The 18,682-nt window shown below is 37.7% G+C and overlaps 1 protein-coding gene and 1 pseudogene across 1 annotated transcript in view; one reads left to right on the top strand and one right to left on the bottom strand.

Annotated features, from left to right (window-relative positions):
* The window catches only part of KCNA4 (potassium voltage-gated channel subfamily A member 4), an 853,171-nt gene that overhangs the window by 648,378 nt on the left and 186,111 nt on the right, over positions 1-18,682 (top strand). The window lies entirely within an intron of this gene.
* LOC131760657 (zinc finger protein 160-like) lies at positions 10,013-11,982 on the bottom strand (annotated as a pseudogene).

Raw genomic sequence — 18,682 nt, forward strand, 5'->3', positions numbered from 1 at the left:
TAAATTAAATGGATAATATACTAGAAATGTCTATTGTCCCAAACATTAATTTCTCTAAAAGAATGAGAAGGTTAACGAGCCCTAAGTGAATACATAAGGAAATTCTACCGAATCTTTAATGGTCAGATAAAGGCAGAACAAAAAAGAAAATTACAGACCAGCATCACTCCTAATTATCTCCATAGAGGCTAGAGGAAAAAAAATCTTTGACATTCTGCATTCATTGCTGATTTAAAAATAAGGAACACACAAGAATGTGGGAATTGGATATGGATATGGATATGTTCTTGGCCTAGCAAAAACTATATAAAGTCAAAAAATAAATTAAAAACTAGGAAGAAACATTTATAATATACAAATGGGCTAATAATGAATCAGTATATATGGAATATTAGCCTTTTATCCCTGATACATTTTGCATATTATATATATGTATATATACATAAATTATTTCTTTAACATTGAGAGGGAAATGACCCAAACCTGATACCGTAATTAGCCAAATAAATGAACAAGTAATCCACAAAAAGCTATCCAAGATGGCTCCAAAACATGTGAAACTTCACTCATAATAGGAGAAATGCAAATTTAAACCACACTGAGATATCATTTTTCACTTCTCACACAGCAAAAATTAAAGCTTGACAACACCTTCTCTTGCCAAGGTGGTGGGGAAACAGGCATTCCCATACATTGCAGGTGGTACACATTTATGCAGAAAAATTTGCTAGGTCTGTCAAAACTATATATGTGTTTAACCCAGCAATTCAGCTCTAATCATTTACCCTGTAGACACTGCAAACAATGTGAAAATAGATGTATACAAGGTTATGAATTGCATTGTTGTTTGGAATTACAAAACATCAGAAGAAACCTAAATGCTCATATAGAGGAATTTGGTTGAATAAACTATGGTCCATCCACACAATGGATTACTATGATGATACAATAATGAGAAATAAAATGATGTGATTTTTAATATATTGTTAAATTGAGAAAAGCAAAGTAAAAAGCAAAACAAAACATATATTTAATGTTAGCTCTTTTGTAAGAAAGAAGGGAAAATGACAAAAATATATATATATATATATTTGCTTATTTCTTTCAAAAACAAAAAGCAGCACCATAGACACATGCGTGAAAGATAAACCAAAAACCACTTTGTAATTATCTTTACGAAGTTTTTGAAAGCAAGGTGGAAGGCTTTAAGGTAGAGGCCTGATACACTTCTGTCTTTTTGTATTTTAAGACCATGTCTATACTTTATATACTCAAAAAATCAATCAATCAACAAAGGTGTTGGAAAGAAACTTAAATGGAATACAAACAGAAACTCATAAACTTAATTGAATTTCAAATGAATAATGTAACTACACTTAGAGTATGACAACTAATACAAAAGGTAAACTTTGGTAAACTTTGTACTATCAGACTCAAGATGTAAAGAACTGTAAACAAATATTAAACTCCAGTTGCTAAATTTGTTCATAGATACAGTATGGGTTTATATTTCTGAGCTTACTTTTTCTATATTCTAGGATTGATGAAATAAGTAAAGAAGAATGTTAAGTATATGGAAAGAGAGAAGATGAAAATTAAGTATATGGTGTTGGATTTGAATTGGGGGTGTCATTATAAATTCTTGGCTTTAAAGATAGGTTAGATTGATATAGCTATAGTAGATATGTGTATATTTGTGTGTGTGCACGTTACATTTATTTTCCAACTATGTCTCACCTCAAAATCCTAGAAATATGACACCTTCGTAGCAATGAGCATACCTTGCGCCCAGATCTAAGTTTCATAATAATAAACATAAATGGGAGAAAAAGAGCAAAATAAAAAGAGGAAATAAAATAAATATAGAATAAATAACTGAGCTTGAGAATTACTCAAATTTGGCAACCAAATTGAATTGGCAGCCATCACAGTAACAACTGAATTAGGTGAAAATCATCAAACTACAGGGTAAAATTTGTTGAGAAACAGTACATTTACATACTCTCAAAGTATCTTTTCAAAAGTTTTTTATTAATTACAAGGGGGAAATCCAGTAACTTTACCATGGAGATCTGGCAGACATCACCTTAAGGTAGCAATCAAAATTATCACCATTAATGGGACAAACCAATATCATGTGCCTCCATATATTATGCACTAAAAAAGTCACTTCACTTTTTTAATATTCCTCCCAAAACTGAGTCACCTAAATCTTATCGCAAGGAAACATCAACCAAGCCCCAAATGAGAGACATTCTAGAACATAACTATCCTGTACTTTTCTCAAATGTTAGTATGGAAGACAAAGAAAACCTGACAAACAGTACTTGATCCTGGATTGGACCCTGGAAGAGCAACAAAGGATATTATTTCTGAAGATTCATGGAATGTGAATAAAATCTATAGATTAGATTATATATTGTGCTACTATCGGCTACATTATTTTGATAATTGTGCTATGATTACATAAGACAATATTATTGTTCTTAGAAATGCATGCTAAATGTTAAACCATAAAGCAGCATTATGACTGCAACATTTCGCCAAATTATTCACAAAAATTATTACACAAACATATACACACATATGACGATGAAGCAAGAGTTACAAAATGTTAACAACTGCAGACTCTGGGTGAGGGGACCATATGTTTTTTTGTACTATTCTTACATCTTTTCTGTAAGATTGAAATTATTCGGAAGCAGAAAGTTACAGTAACAATGGAAAGAACAGATCAAGATGATATTGAAGTCTTCCAGGAAAGAACTTTCTTCTTTTACTTCAGGTTTCTGAAACTTGGGTTTTAGCCTCACTGAGCAACTGCAAGTGCTGAAATATGGCACCCCAGAAATGAAAGAAAGAAAAACAAAACAAAACAATGTCTGGTGTGATGGGAAGGGTGAGATCATTGCCCAACCCCATTAATAACTGCCTTTCTTCAGATGTAATTTATATAGGACAGCAAGAGAGAGAACATCCTCTCAGATAAAGGCCTATTAAAAGCAGAGTTCGATCTAATTAGTGGATCTAATTGGTTGCTCATCAGCCTACACATCATGGCAGCCCATGGGTCATGACAGAGTTGGAAGGTATATCACCTGAAGGAGAATACGATTTTGTTTAGTTGTCTCAAATGATATTTTACCGTGCATTTCATTTATATGCTGTCTTTTGGGAGCCACCCTTTTATAATTACACAGTGCAAACTGGGAAAGGTTGAGTCATGGCTTTCTATTTGAAGTCTCAGTATGCCAGCGTGTTTAGAGGACTGTGTATCTGGGGGCCCGTCTGCCTTTGAGGAAGTCCCAGCCTTCTCACAGTTCTAGTACACCAAGACCTTCTAAATAGAGTCTATTGGGGCCTTGCCCGGGCTGAGTTTCTGACCCTAAACAAGGACAAGATTAAGAAGTTTACCACTTGAAACATTAAAGCCATAAGAGTACTCCTGCCATCTTGGTCACATGCAATGTATTTCAAAGTGAAGACAAAATTATACTGTAAAATAAACATAAAGAAGTCAAACAGAGTTCTAATTTTTACTATGATTACTACGACAGTTCTTTTAGTTATCAAACATGGAATAGTTCATTTCTTTTTTTTTTTTTTTTTTTTTTTTTTTTTTTTTTTTTTTTTGTGGTACGCGGCCCTCTCCCGTTGCGGAGCACAGGCTCCGGACGCGCAGGCTCAGCGGTCATGGCTCACGGGCCCAGCCGCTCCGCGGCATGTGAGATCTTCCCGGACCGGGGCACGAACCCACGTCCCCTGCATTGTCAGGCGGACGCGCAACACTGCGCCACCAGGGAAGCCCAGTTCATTTCTTTTCTTTGCACTTCTGTCCATGCTTGTCATTGACCTAAACTTAACTTACCGTTCATCTGCCTGTTCATAAGATAGCACCATACCAGCCTGGGAACACACAGCTCCCAGACAAGAGATTCTCAACAGGGGAACTGGGGAAGGACAGAAAGATGCTTATTTCCCTAAGATGTATCAGAATCATCTGAAGTGCTGTTTCAATGTACCCATGCCTAACTGAGACCCTGATGCATACATATCAGAAGGAGTAAAGCCCCCAACCTCCATTCTCTGTTAAGAAGGACTGCAACTTTTGAGGCACCATTACCAATGAGTTTATATGTAATTTCTCAGCTCTGTGAATGCTGAGGGATCAAATGGGGAAAAGGTTAAGGTCTGTTGTTCTAAAGATCCTCTTTTAATGCCAATGAGAGTGTAGCTGTGCGTTCTTATAGCCATGATTCCTTTGTGGGACCTCTAGTCTGGCCAGAAAGTACAGTAAAATGAAGGTGATATCTGAGTTCCAAAAATCCATAACTAGAATAAAAGAGGATGAGACTTCTTTAAGAGCTGAGATATTTGGAAACAAAGGAGTATATCTAGGCTTTAATGATAAAAACCTTCTCAGATTTAAGTTCTCTCCAACCCACTGCCAACCTTCTTCTGTAACCTGCTGTCTCTGCCAGGCTTGCACTTGGCCTCTGCTCTCCAGTAACCCTAAGGCTGGCTTCCCACCCCTTCCATGCCTAGCCTGACTTTTGAATCTGTGTGGAAATCTGGTTTTTGAGAATTAGAAAATGACTTGACATTTACTGGGCTATAGTTCATTGTTTGTCTTTCTGAGTAAGTACTATTTAACCTGAAGTAAAATAACAATGACTATTTCCCCTAAATTTCCACGTTTGTTGATGTTAAAGAATCCCACGGATTTCCTCTTTTAGGGTTCAGAAAGTTGATCATTTCTCCAGATGTATCTTAACGAACACCATAGTTAACATTCCCAGATCAATTAAAAGAACTCCATCGATTCTGATATAGGCAGACTTTTTTTCCTTAAATGTACTGATTGATTCACTGGCCTGTGCTCTCTTGTGAGCAAGTTATATCCATTGTAAAACAGATTTTTTTTTTAATTGAGGACTTCAGTGCTTGCTGTAGTGCCGACTTAACAGATATGAGTCTTTTATTTGACATTCTTCTAAGAAAAGAAGTGTATTAACACACCACATAGGAACTCAATCTAGCACACCAGGCTTTGTCTTTAATGCTATGAAACTGTCTTTACCTCTAAATCATGTAGCAGAAAATTACTCTTTCCAAACAAAGAAAATGCAACTTCATTTATATTCACAGGCATTTTTGTTGGGAAATTTGATTCATCAACAACTCCTAAATCACTGGTAAAGATCCTGCTAATGTTCATTTGGGTCAAGTGAGTACTACAAATTCTTATTAATATGTGACAAAGCTAGATTTATATAAAGAAACAAGAGGTTTTCTGCAATTTGGCTCATAGAATGTAAGGTTAGTGCGAAGATCCAAAGTTCCAGTAGAAATATTACCATGACGTCATTCTCATCCCAAGGTCTATTTGACGTTAATGAGTAATGCTGGCAGCCATTTTGAATCAGGAGTATCAAGGTTATGACACCCTGAGCCCTCCCAGCTGTGACGTCCAGACCTTCATCCTACTTCAGATCTGCTTTGCCTACAGCAGCTCTATAGATGTTGTAAGGGTAATTAATAAAATTATCACTTTTTGCTTCTCTTTTTCCAGTGTGAGCTCCTTACCACAATGGAACTGCTGTAAAAATGTCCTAAAGAGCTTTTTTCTCAAAGCAAGGTTTCTTGTTTCTAGGCCTCCCCTGAGTTTCTGAGTCAAATTTTTTTTTAATTGGATAATCCAAAAAGTAGAATATAATTTGATTCTAAGTCCATTCTGAATTTTGACATCCCAAAATGGCCTTGTAAATATTTGCAAATAAAGACTTGGCTTTATTTTGGGTAAGTTGTGGGGATTTTATTTATTAAAAAAAATAATTCCAATAATAGTAATAATACCTACATACAGACTTTGGATTTATCTGAAATTTGTATTTGTTCATTGACACAATCAAGTTCCCCAGTGAGAAATTTCTAATAAATTGGCAAATTTTTTTCTATCTTTCAGGCACCTTCAACTTAATAGATTCAGGAAGACGTTTTTCTATAACAAATATCTAAAAATTAGATAGTATTTTAGGGAAATGTTACAATAGCAAATTTTTGTAGATAAATGGCATCCATAAATAATTGATGTCATCAATCCACAAATCTTTTGAGAAAATCCTGGCTAGTGACGCACTACTTCTTTTTTTTAATTTTTTTTTAAATTTTATTTATTTTTTTATATTTTTCACTTTTATTCATTTTAATTTTCACATATAGTTGCATGGTAATTACACCAACATAATGAATTCCTTCACCCTTTTAATTGCTCCACATCAAGAGCTATGTGTTCCCCTAATTTCTCAGCCACTGTGCAGCTAGGCAAGGCCTTGAGAACAGTTTCGCCAAATAGGGTGTGAGTGGAAGTAATGCATTACTCATCTGAATGACCAAATCTCTATGTCATAAATCACAATATCACCATCAGAACTTCCTCGTATACAAATATCCCTGAGAGAAGGGAAAACACATATCCACAAAGACTTCTTGTAAAAGATGTCCATAGAAGCATTTTTCTTAACAGCCAAAATGTGTAAAGAACCTCTCCAACGAGTGAAGACTGGGTAATCAAACTATGGATATTACTGCTCAGCAATAAAAAGTTATGAGGCACTATGGGCTTCCCTGGTGGCGCAGTGGTTGAGAGTCCGCCTGCCGATGCAGGGGACACGGGTTCGTGCCCCGGCCCGGGAAGATCCCACATGCCGCGGAGCGGCTGGGCCCGTGAGCCGTGGCCGCTGAGCCTGCGCGTCCGGAGCCTGTGCTCCGCAACGGGAGAGGCCACAACAGTGAGAGGCCCGCGTATCGCAAAAAAAAAACAAACCAACAAATAAAAGTTATGAGGCACTTATAAATGTTACAATATGGATAACCCTTGTAGACAGTAAACGAACTGAAAGAAGGGAGAAATAAGGCCACGTTATATGACTTAATTTATATGAAATGCCCCAAAGAGCCACATTCATGCAGACAGAAGGTAACAATGTTTCCTTGTGGCTGGGGATGGAATATGGAATAACTGCTAAAGTGTGCAGGGTTTTTTTTTTTTTTTTAAAGGGGAGTGATAAATGATGAAAATACTGTGGTTGGACATTGTAAATATACAAGTCCTACCATACTGTGCACTTAAAAAGTGTGAATTTTATCGTATGCAAATTATACCTCAACAAAACAAACATAATCTAGTATCTCCATATCAAACTCAGGAAAGAGATCTGCTCTACTATACTAACCATGGCCTACAAGGTGTTGGGGATATGAGTTTCAGTTTCCATTGTACTAATGGAAGGAAAAGACGATGACAGGAATAACGGCAAGACGGAGAGGAACTGAAGAGATGCATTGTAAGATAAAACTAACATATCAAGTTTCCAAAAATTCCAGTGATGCACCTGCACATTAGCAACAAGTCTCCTGCTTCCGCATTCTGAGACTTTAGTTCAACCTAAATTAAAAACGTGAGAGACCTCTTTCTTTGTGTTTATATAACACACGCTTTGTACCTGTCATTGCTCTACGTACATTTTCACACCACACGAAACTAAAAATAACTTGATATATGCATCATCCAGATTTTTCACTGATTCCATAAAAAGGAAATACAAATTAAATATACAAATTGGGCTAAACAGTATTTTAAAAAGACAATAAATATGACTAACAAAATGGAATGTTACTACAGTTTAGAAACTATGAAACATATTGCTTATGACTGTAACTTCAAATAGATTTTTATAGCCTTTCAAAAATGACTATTATGAAAAATGATTGAATCATTATGTACTGTCTCATACACACTTCCACAAGTTAATTTTCATGAAACAAGTATGAAAATATCTTAGGCAATTTTTGTAAATAGGATCTCACAACCATTTTCAATAATCATATTGTACAATGGGATCTACATGTGCATCAGGAGAAGGAATGTAGCAAGTATGTTATCACATGATGAAACTTGTGGTCTTTTCCCAACCAACCAAGAATTCAGGAGTTTCAAGTGTAAACATTCAGTTTTTATACAAAAGAGTCTGTTTCCATTTTTGATGTCTGACTGCTGACACCTTTAAGCCTCACTAAAACCTCTTCCGATTCTGCCCAACTGGGCAGGGCAGGCTGATGATAAAGCCTGAGTGCTCCCTCCCTTGGCAGCAGTTGTAGGTTCACATCACAAGAAAGTACCATCACCCCAGCCTGGTCCTGTATCCACCATAACACAAGCCAGTCACCATTCTCTGCTCTCTGTATCCAGTTTTGGAACAACTTGGGAAGTCTACCCTGCTCTCTCCAGAAAGGCTCATTATGTAACAAACATTCATATGCAAACACTTTGTGTATGGAATTATTAGTCCTGACATCCAAAACTTGAGTGAGGCTCTGTCCTGTTCTAGCAGAGTTAGCACAAGTTCAAACTAACAAAACATGTGTTACAGGGTGAATATACGAGCTATCAAAAAAAATACTCATTGTGTATGTTCATTCTTAAAAGGAAACTCATGAACACCGATCCTTTCAAGTTATTTCCCTGAGTGTTCCAATTACAAAAAATAGGCTGTTATATTTATCTTTACTTCTGAAATTTCTATTTTCTTATATTTTTCGTATCCTTGCTATATTTCTATTTTCACTTCAGGTAAAGGTGCAATCCATGGGTCTAATTTTGGCCTCCGCACACAAAAAGGCAGGCAAAACTATAATCATATCATGTATATCCATGAGTGGGGAGGCAGGTATTAGGGTGTGAGAATCTGAAATTTCACTGCATTTTTATTATAGCCACAGAAATAATCTAGGATACACCATGGAGTGAATAGCTAAATGCAAATTATGAATATACATTTTCAAAATTGTAAGTTGTTTGAGTCTAACATGGAAAGAGATTGTTATAGATGCCATTCAACCCAAACAGCCAAATAATGTATTATTAGTGTTCAGCTATTCTGTCAATCCCCAGAGGCTCTCAAATTTATATCATATTGTATCTTGAAATTGTGTCCTAGTTTTTCTAGGTTACACGGATATGAATAAACCCCACCTAAAGAAGTAGGTCCTTTTTTTTTTTTTTTTTTTTTTGGCCATGCAGCACAGCTTGTGGGATCTTAGTTCCCTGACCAGGGACTGAACCTGGGTCCTTGGCAGTGAGAGTGTGGAGTCCTAACCACTGGACCGTCAGGGAATTCCCAAGAAGTAGGTCTTTTCATCTTACTGATCCCTTCCCTGAGACCATCATGGTGACAAATGAAAAGCATGTAATGAAACTATGACATCAACAGGTGTCTAACTTCAGGTTGCAGGTCATCAACAATAATGTAGCCTTTTCAAGAAACATCAAATAACTGAATAAAAAAAATTCACGGGGCTTCCCTGGTGGCGCAGTGGTTGGGAGTCCGCCTGCCGATGCAGGGGACACGGGTTCGTGCCCCGGTCCGGGTGGATCCCACATGCCGCGGAGCAGCTGGGCTCGTGAGCCATGGCCGCTGAGCCTGCGCGTCCGGAGCCTGCGCTTCGCAACGGGAGAGGCCACAGCAGTGAGAGGCCCGCACACCGCAAAAAAAAAAAATAAATAAATTTTAAAAAATCACAAACTGAAGATAATTAAACTTTCCCAGGTGTCCTTTCTCCATTGGCAGAGTTAGTTCCCCCAGTATAAATTGTCTTATGTGTAAGTCGATCGACAGCACTGGTTGAACACTTTATCACCTTTGTTACATTTGTAATGTTTCTATCCAGTATGAATTCTTTGTGGTGTATCCTAGGTCACTGCTTAAAGGCCTTGACACACTTGTACAGTTTCTATCTTATGTGAATTCATTCACGACCACAAAGGTACACATTTCTGACAAAGCTGATCACTGTCATTACATTTGGAAGGTTTCTCTCTAGTAAGAATTCTGTTATGTTCCACAAGCCTGGTTGCAAGCTTTGCCACATACTTAAGTTTTATATGATTTCTCTCCTTGATGGAGTCTCTGATTTTAAGGCTTGACCACCTGCATAAGTTTTATCTCAATCCTTATATTTGTATTATATTCTTTCTACTATGAATTCTCCAATGATCCCCAAAGCTTCGGCTTTTAATAAAAGCACTGCCACATGTATCAGCTTTAAAATGTTTCTTTTCAGTATGTATTTTCTGATGCCTAGAAAGGTTTGTTAATTGGGTAAAAGCTCTGCCACACTCATGACATTTGTAAGGTTTCTCACCAGTATGAATTATCTTATGTCGATTAAGATGTGAACTATCTGTAAAGGCTTTGCCACATTCATTACATTTATGAGATTTCTCTCCGATATGAGTTTTCTTGTGACGCCAAAGTTGTGAATTCTGGATAAAAGCCTTATCGCATTTATTACATTTATAAGGTCTTTCTCCTCTATGAATCCTCTGATGTGCCTCAAGGCTTGAGTGTTGGATAAAAGCCTTGCCACATAAATTGCATTTGAGTTCTCCAGTGTGAGTTCTCTCATGACCCCAAAGCTGTGAATGCTGCATCAAAGCCTTGACACACACACTACATTTATTTGGTTTCTTTCCAGTATGCCTTCTCTGATGCCTACTAAGACTTGAAATTTGGGTAGAAGCTCTGCCACACTCATCACATTTGTATGGTTTCTCTCCAGTATGGATTGTCTTATGTTGAGTAAGATTTGAATGTTTTGTAAAGGCTTTGCCACACTCAACACATGTATAAGGTTTCTCTCCAGTATGATTCTCATGTGTTGGGTAAGGATTGACCGCATGGGAAAGCCTTTGCCGCACTCATTACATTTGTAAGCTTTCTCGCCAGTATGAATTTTCTCATGAATCCAAAGGAGTGAACGTTGAATAAATGACCTCCCACACTCATGACACTTGTAAGGTTTCTCCCCAGTGTGCAGCCTCTGATGACTTGCAAGGACTGAATTTCGACTAAAGACCTTGCCACACACATCACATTTGTATGGTTTCTCTCCTGTGTGGATTATCCGATGGTTCCTTAGGGCTGAGTGCACACTGAAGGCTCTGCCACACTCATTACATCTGTAAGGTTTCTCTCCAGTATGGATTATCTTATGTTGCGTAAGATTTGAATGCTTCCTAAAGGCCTTTCCACACTCAACACATAGGCAAGGCTTCTCTCCAGTGTGGATCCTCTTATGCTGAGTAAGGCTTGAACGCTTCCTAAAGGCTTTGCCACACTCATTACATGTGTAAGATTTCTCTCCAAAATGCACCATCTGATGACTTCCAAGGGTTGATTTTCGACTGAAGACCTTGCCACACACGTCACATTCATATGCCTTCTCTCTTGTATGGATGACCTGATGTCGAGTGAGGTTTGAGCGCTGATTAAAGGCTTTGCCACACTCTTTACATTTGTAAGGTCTCTCTGCAGTATGAATTCTCCGATGACGTGCAAGGTGTGAATTTCGACTCAACACCTTACCACATGCATCACGATTATATGTGTGGATTAACTGATGCCTACTGAGGTTTGAGCCATAAGGAAAGGTTTTGCCACACTCATTGCATTTGTAAGGTTTTTCCTTGTATGCTTTCTGGTCTTGTATCAGTATTGAAGGATGCATAAAGTCATTCTTATATGTATTAGAAATGTTGGTTTGGACAATAGGAGAAATCGTCTGAAGCGGTAAAAATGAGGTACTACTGTTGATACTCTTGTCAGCCTGATTAAATTCATCAAATTTCTCCTCACTTTTAAATATATGCACTTCATCCCAAAAGCTTAATGTAAACTTATTTTCAATAAGTTTGTTTCCAGTATCCCTTCCACCATGTTGATTTTTTCTGTCAGTGAGATTTTCACTATGGGTTATAGGCATTCCTTTGTAATTTCTTTCATCATCTCTCCACTGACACTCAAACACATGCATGTTTTCCTGGATCTCCCTGAAGTAAAAATCTCTGATTTCATGGCTTTCATGTCTTCCCAACATCACTGTTTGGAATACTTCTCCTGTGTCACTGTTCGCTTTTGGTTTTCATTTCCTGATCACATGTATACGACAGATAGCGGGAGACCCCGGAAACCCGGGTATGGTGGAGCAGTGCCCGAAGACCACATAGCACAATTTCCAGAAAAACCGAGACTTAATGCTCCTGAGTGCCCACGACGCTCCCGCACTACTTCTTTATTTGCCTATATAATTTTATTCATGCAATCCATTTTCATAAAATACTTTGTATCCCTACTCAGCTTCTCCCCTCCTTCAAGACTCAGTTCAAATTCCATGTCTTCAGACTTCATGAAATTTCATTTTACTACCTAAACTCACAGTGGTACAATGGTTTTTATGTCTGAGCCATTCTCTTTACTTTTAGTATTAAACTCACAAGCTCTGGAATCAGATTGATCTAAGGTTTGAAAGTTCTTCCACTTACTGATAGGTGAACTTGGGCTTTTAAACCCTTCAAACATCTATTTTCTCTTCCGTAAAATGATGGTGATAATACTTATTTGAGGATAAGTGTGATGACAGTTGTAAAGGATTCAGATTCAGCATATTGCCTGGGCCGTAGAAAATAATAAATGTTGCCTTATCATCATGACTGATAGTCTGACTTTACCATAGTTGGAATAAAATATGGGCACATCTTTTTAATATTCAAACTAAAACTCCAAGATCTCTATCTAATTTTCATGAGCTTGTCTTTCTTTGTTTCTTAGTCCACCACTTTTTACAATTCACAATAGCCACGTTAACTCAGGAGACTTTCCAAGCTCACTGCAAGGTCTGCCTGGAATATGCCCTTCCCTGACCCTCAGTCAGTCATGAAGCCCACCATTTCCCACTAATGATATTTTAAATTTCTTGAAGATAAAAGCCCACCTTGATACACTATTAGCAAGTAGTGTTAATTAACTTTATAGCTGTAATTTGTTGCTTTCTTCCCAGACAATCTGTAATAACTGTGATGTCCACATAATCCCCCATTGCCTTGCACATAGTAGTTGTACAATAAATATTTTACTTTCATTATCATCAGCCTGCAAACAAGGCCTTTCTTCACTTTTACTTTCTGTCTCTTCCATTCATCTTCCCTCTTAGGTGAAGTTGTTAATAAGCGGTGACATGTCCATAGCTGGGACTTAGCCTAGGGCTTAGATAAGCCATATGGCAGAGGAGAAATCCCTGAGTGATTCACAATTGGGCTTGTTTCTATTATGACTCAGCTTCTATTTTATTTATTGATTCTGGGTTAGGATGGAGTTCTACCTCAGGAGAAATACCTCAACTTTTAAGGATAAGGAGGTAGTATATTTTTTTCCTTCAGCCCCAATATTAGACCTAAGGGGTAAATTCTATTTTCTACCATGAAGCGAAGACAACAGAGTTCATGCTCATGTATCATTGATTGTGGGTAGTACACTTTGCTGATCTAATGTCAGTAGTCAGAGATAGAGGCTCAATTAGAAGACAAGTACACAAAAAGGGTCTGAGAATTTTTCTTGAGTTAAACTGACATGCAGTTGCTACCAAAAGAAATTTAAAATAATATTTTAAAAATCACCAAATTTTACTAAAAAGGAAGGATAGAGAGAAAGAGAAAGAGTTTTAAAAGACAGGTTGGCAGCCTGTTATTTTTCTCCTACAAAGTCATAAAGTTTAATTTAAAAATTTCCTGGAATTTATAGTGCCAGAGGCTAAGCTAAAAATAATGTTCCCTCATTAGATCTTGTAGTTTAACCTCTGAAGTGGAAGGTTTGTGACAGCTACATCAAGACTCCAGCTCACAAAAGCACCATTCAAAAAGGAAAAGAATGAAGAGGAACTGTTGCTATTAAATGACCCAGAGAGAATCGAGGAGACAATGAAGACTATTTCTGTAGCTTTCTGGGACCAAGCATAGGGTGGCTGGGCTGTTCCAGGTGAATCACTTCTGTCAACTCCAAAGGTATCATGTGCTAAATGAGCATGAAATTCTATCTGGGAGCAAAGCATTGGAAGTTAAACTTGACAATGACAAGAATCTGAGGGGGAAAAAGAAGCACAACGTTTGCTCAATAACCACAGTGAAAATTAATAATCAGTAATTGTCTCCCTGTCATCTTTCCCAAACACTGAACAAAGCTTTTGTGTCATGCCCATGGAATGGAGAAAAACAGTCACAAGGACTTAAACTCCAAGTTACTCTTGAAAATCTGAGACTAAGGGAGAGGAGTGGTTTTCTTGTTGAAATAAAGATTTCTAAACTTTAATATTGTTTCTCTCTGTCTTTCTTTAATTTCATGGTCCAAAAAGGTAAAATGCTTATTACATTATTCTGGTCAGATTCTAAGATTCTATGCTATCTACTCAGTCATATTTATCTCATGCTACTAATAGGGGAAGAAGAGAAGAGGACCACTGTATAAGTTGGATTCAATCAGGTGAGCATAGCCACTTTGAGAGATACAGAAGAAAGGAATTTAATATAATGGGAATCACACCATACACAATTGTGGAAGCAGGTGAAAAAGTCTATGGATATATTGCTTCTATGTCTGGTAAGAGCCTAAAGATGCCACACATTCACAGAACCAGTAATTGGGAAGAAAAATCTGGACATAAAATTAGGTGAGGACAGGGCTTCCCTGGTGGCGCAGTGGTTGAGAATCCGCCTGCCGATGCAGGAGACACGGGTTCGTGCCCTGGTCCGGGAAGATCCCACATGCCGCGGAGCAACTAAGCCCGTGAGCCATGGCCGCTGAGCCTGTGCGTCCGGAGCCTGTGCTCCGCAACGGGAGAGGCCGCAACAGTGAGAGGCCCGCATACCGCAAAAAGAAAAAAAAAAAAAAAAAAAAAAAAAAAAATTAGGTGAGGACAAACTGGAATCTATGAAAACAAATTGGAATTAACACCTGTATCTCAAAACCTTCAACCTTGATGATGTAGATAACGTGCAAAAGACACCGGTACTCTTGTTGAACTTGACCCAGGATTCAGAAAAACTGAAGGAGAGACCTGATGGAAGCTGAAGGAGCTGTGGGTTTCCAGATACTGCCCCACAGCAGCAAGGTGAGCTGGCTGATTAATAAAGATGTGTGTCATCTGCCACAGCTCCTAGCCCTATGTCTCTGTTCAGAGCAGAATGGCTGGTGCTTCACTTCTGCCTTCGAGATATCATGCAAGTTTCTCTTGAAGCCAATCCTAATTTAAAAAAAAAAAAAAAAAACCATACAGGCAAGGAGATTCTAAGAAACAGTCTAGCTTAGCTACATAGATGCAATTCAAAAACCACCACAGCCCAAATATTCAATATCTGGTTTTCAAGGCACTATACCAATTTCTAGCTCATCTACCTTTTATGTTAACAAACTAAGACCAAGTATTTTGACTTCAGGAAATTAATTAACCCTTGAATTTTCCTTTATTAACATTAGACTATGCACAATTGAATACTTTTTAACACTATGTATCAGTCAGGGTTCCAACAGGAAGCACATGGCGCACTCATCATGGGCTGTGAAAGAGAGCTCAATAAAGGAACTTTTCAGAAAGATTCGTTGGCAGGGATTAGGAAAATCGGTGGTGGTAAAGCTAGTCAATTCCCCAGTACTGGCTGTAGTAGGGCGTCATTATGATCTCTAAGTTTGAAGATGGAAGGAAGAGAAGCAGTTGCTCTACCCTTGGGTAGAGATGGGTATGGAGAGAGCCATCAAAAAGGAGCTGGAAATTTTGGTAAAAAGAAGAAGCCAACCTGTGGTACTTAGAAAGAAGGAAGTAGAGAGAGTAAATACTCCAACCTCAATCTCTTTCAGCCTCTTATTTCTTGTGCTCTCCATTCAGTGACCCCTGTTCACTCAACTCAGTTGGAAACCAATGAGATAAGATGTCCTTCTATGGAGTCAACAGAAGTCAGGATCCTGGGGGACAGAGCAGGATGAAATGTGGAGATTGATCCAGAGGGGCTAATGGAAAATATGTAGCATACAAAAATTATTCTAAGAGTTAAGCATTAATAATATTTTAAGAAACTATTTTGCTTTTATACAGACTCATAAATATCCACTAAATTTTTTTTCAAGGTAATGCCTAAACCTTTCTTAATTACTATCTAACAAAGTATTTCTATGCTTTCCATCATTGACTAGTTTTCAAATTCTGGGTGTATAATGAACTGATAAAGAGAACCAAAGGAAGACCACAGCTTTACCAACTTCTAGTGGGGATGTTTGGCAAGGGATGGGGGGGGGGATTGATTGGCAGAGGTACAGTCCCTGGACCATGAGTAGATGATCAAAGCATTTGCTTCTTTAATAAAATATCAAAGGCTGCTGTATGCTGCAGGTATTCCTGAGACTAAAACTAAAGTGAACTGCAAGTGCTTCACAGCAGAAAACAGGGGAATAAATATTTTGTGAATCTTTTCGATTCTTCCTGGTAAAACTTTCCCATTCTTTTTCTAAGTATCCATTTTCAGGTTTTCTACAATTTAGAAAGATCTACTCTAAGGCCTGGAAATTCAGATTTTCTTATCTTTTATTTTTGTCGGGAGGGAGATTTGTTAAATGTTTAATCAGGATCTCAATAGTACCTGCCCCATGCCTATGGTAAGTAGTCCTTACAGGTAGCAAGAGGAGGAAGAGATAGCATCTGTCTTCTTACCATTAAAGCTGATGTTTAGGTTCTAATCCCTCAATGAGTTGATTGCCAGGAAAAGAATGTATTAGCAAGGATGGATATTAGTGCTAAATTAAGCCCTTCCTTAGGCTCCAGGTCCAATTCAAGACAGTATCTATGTCAGATTTTAACACAACTACACAACACAAATTCATGGCATATAGTAGAAAGAGAATGAAGAAACTGAAGCTTCTAGGTCTGGGTCCAGCATTTACTATCTGTGCAACTTTGGGAAAACTGCTGAACTTCTTAAAACTTTTGTTTGTCATATATAAAATATAGATAGATAGATACGTAGACTGATTGATTGATTGATTGATAGATAATTGCTTCACCGGGTTTCTGTGAGGAATAATTGAAATAACATGTATAAAACATATATCAGAGTATAGGCAGTTAAGATGGGAGCTACTGAGGAATTCTGGAAAAGTGGGGATATGGCATCCATGCGCTGGATACTTTTTCCTGTGCTTATAATGTTTATCAGACAGAACTGCTGGCTAGAAGAGACAGCTATGTTACATGTATGGTAACAGAATTAGTGCAGATGGTCCCCGACTTATCATGGTTTGACTTAATGATTTTTCAACTTTACGATGGTGCAAAAGCAATTCACATTCAGTAGAAACCTTACTGAGAATTCTGAATTTTGATCTTTTCCTGGGCTAACCATATGAGGTCCAGTACTCTCTTGTGATGCCGGACAGCGGCAGCTCCCAGTCAGTCACGTGATTGGGAAGGTAAACAACTGATATACTAACAACCATTCTGTACCCAAACAACCATTCTGTTTTTCACTTTCAGTACAGCATTCAATAAGTTACATGAGGTATTCAACACTTTATTATAAAATGGGCTTTGTGTTAGATGATTTTGCCCAACTGTAAGTTAATGTAAGCTGTTCTGAGCACATTTAAGGTAGGCTAGGCTAAGCTATGATGTAGCCTGGGTGTATTAACTGCTTTTTTGACTTAGAATATTTTCAACTTATGATGGGTTTATTGAGACAAAACCTCATCGTAAGTCAAGGAAGATCTGTATGAACTTCTAGCTCAAACTGTTTAACACCAAAAATAAGTAGGCCTTTCTAGAGTAGTTGATCCAAATTCTGTTCTTCCTACCTTATGTTTAAAAAGTCTTCAGGACTAGATGTGGGAAATGTAAAGGGCTTTTGCATGATAAATTCATGTGATGTGTGTGTGTGTGTGTGTGTGTGTGTGTGTGTGTGTGTGTGTGTCCTTAGACTTTAGCAAATGTGCCTAGAACACTCGGGTTTAACAAGCATGTATTGCACTAAGACAGTGATTTAATTGATTTAATTAATGAAAAGGAACAAAAGCCTCCCTATTATAAAGTTAATGCCTAGAGCTGGGGAAGAGAACCAACTCAATGAAAATATTAAATACCCAAAGACTAAGAAGATAGTCAAAAATGATCCATGCCTACAGTGCTGTCTTTGGGAATCATTTTCTCAAGACACAACAGAGGATCTAGAGGGTTTTGGAAAATCTGTTTTAATTTTATTTCAGTATAGAAGCAGTGAATGATGGGAAGTGAAATAAATAGAAATCATTTGATTACGGTAGAGAAGAGGGTAATTCCTTAAAAAATAAGATATTAGAACCAAGCTAATGATATATGAAATGGAAAAAAATGGATCTTATAGTACAGGATAGTTAGTGATGATAAATCAAAATTATAATTGAGTAATCATAGTTCAGGCATACAAAAATGCTGGTGGGTGGCCATTGAGGACCTGGTCTCAGACTTGTCTGCCCCACTGAGAACTTGAGCTATACCTAACACAAGAATTCCAGCTGCTTTTAAAAGAGCATCTGCTAGCTACAACTTTGTATCTCAAGGTTGTTCCCCCTTGTAACTATACAACCATTTCAGACCCCAACCAACACTTGCTTAACAAGCACTCTTGATTCTTGCCAGCTCCAGTTATAATTCTTGATAAACAACACATGTAATTAACCGTGGCCTTGCAGATCTTGCCTTTATAATCTTCCTTCATTTTGTAATATGGTGGAACACAATTCAAGTGCTTCTTGAGTCTGTGTCTCGCAGGCTG

The sequence above is a fragment of the Kogia breviceps genome, chromosome 7 (genome assembly GCF_026419965.1).
Source record: "Kogia breviceps isolate mKogBre1 chromosome 7, mKogBre1 haplotype 1, whole genome shotgun sequence".
Classification (NCBI taxonomy): domain Eukaryota; kingdom Metazoa; phylum Chordata; class Mammalia; order Artiodactyla; family Physeteridae; genus Kogia; species Kogia breviceps.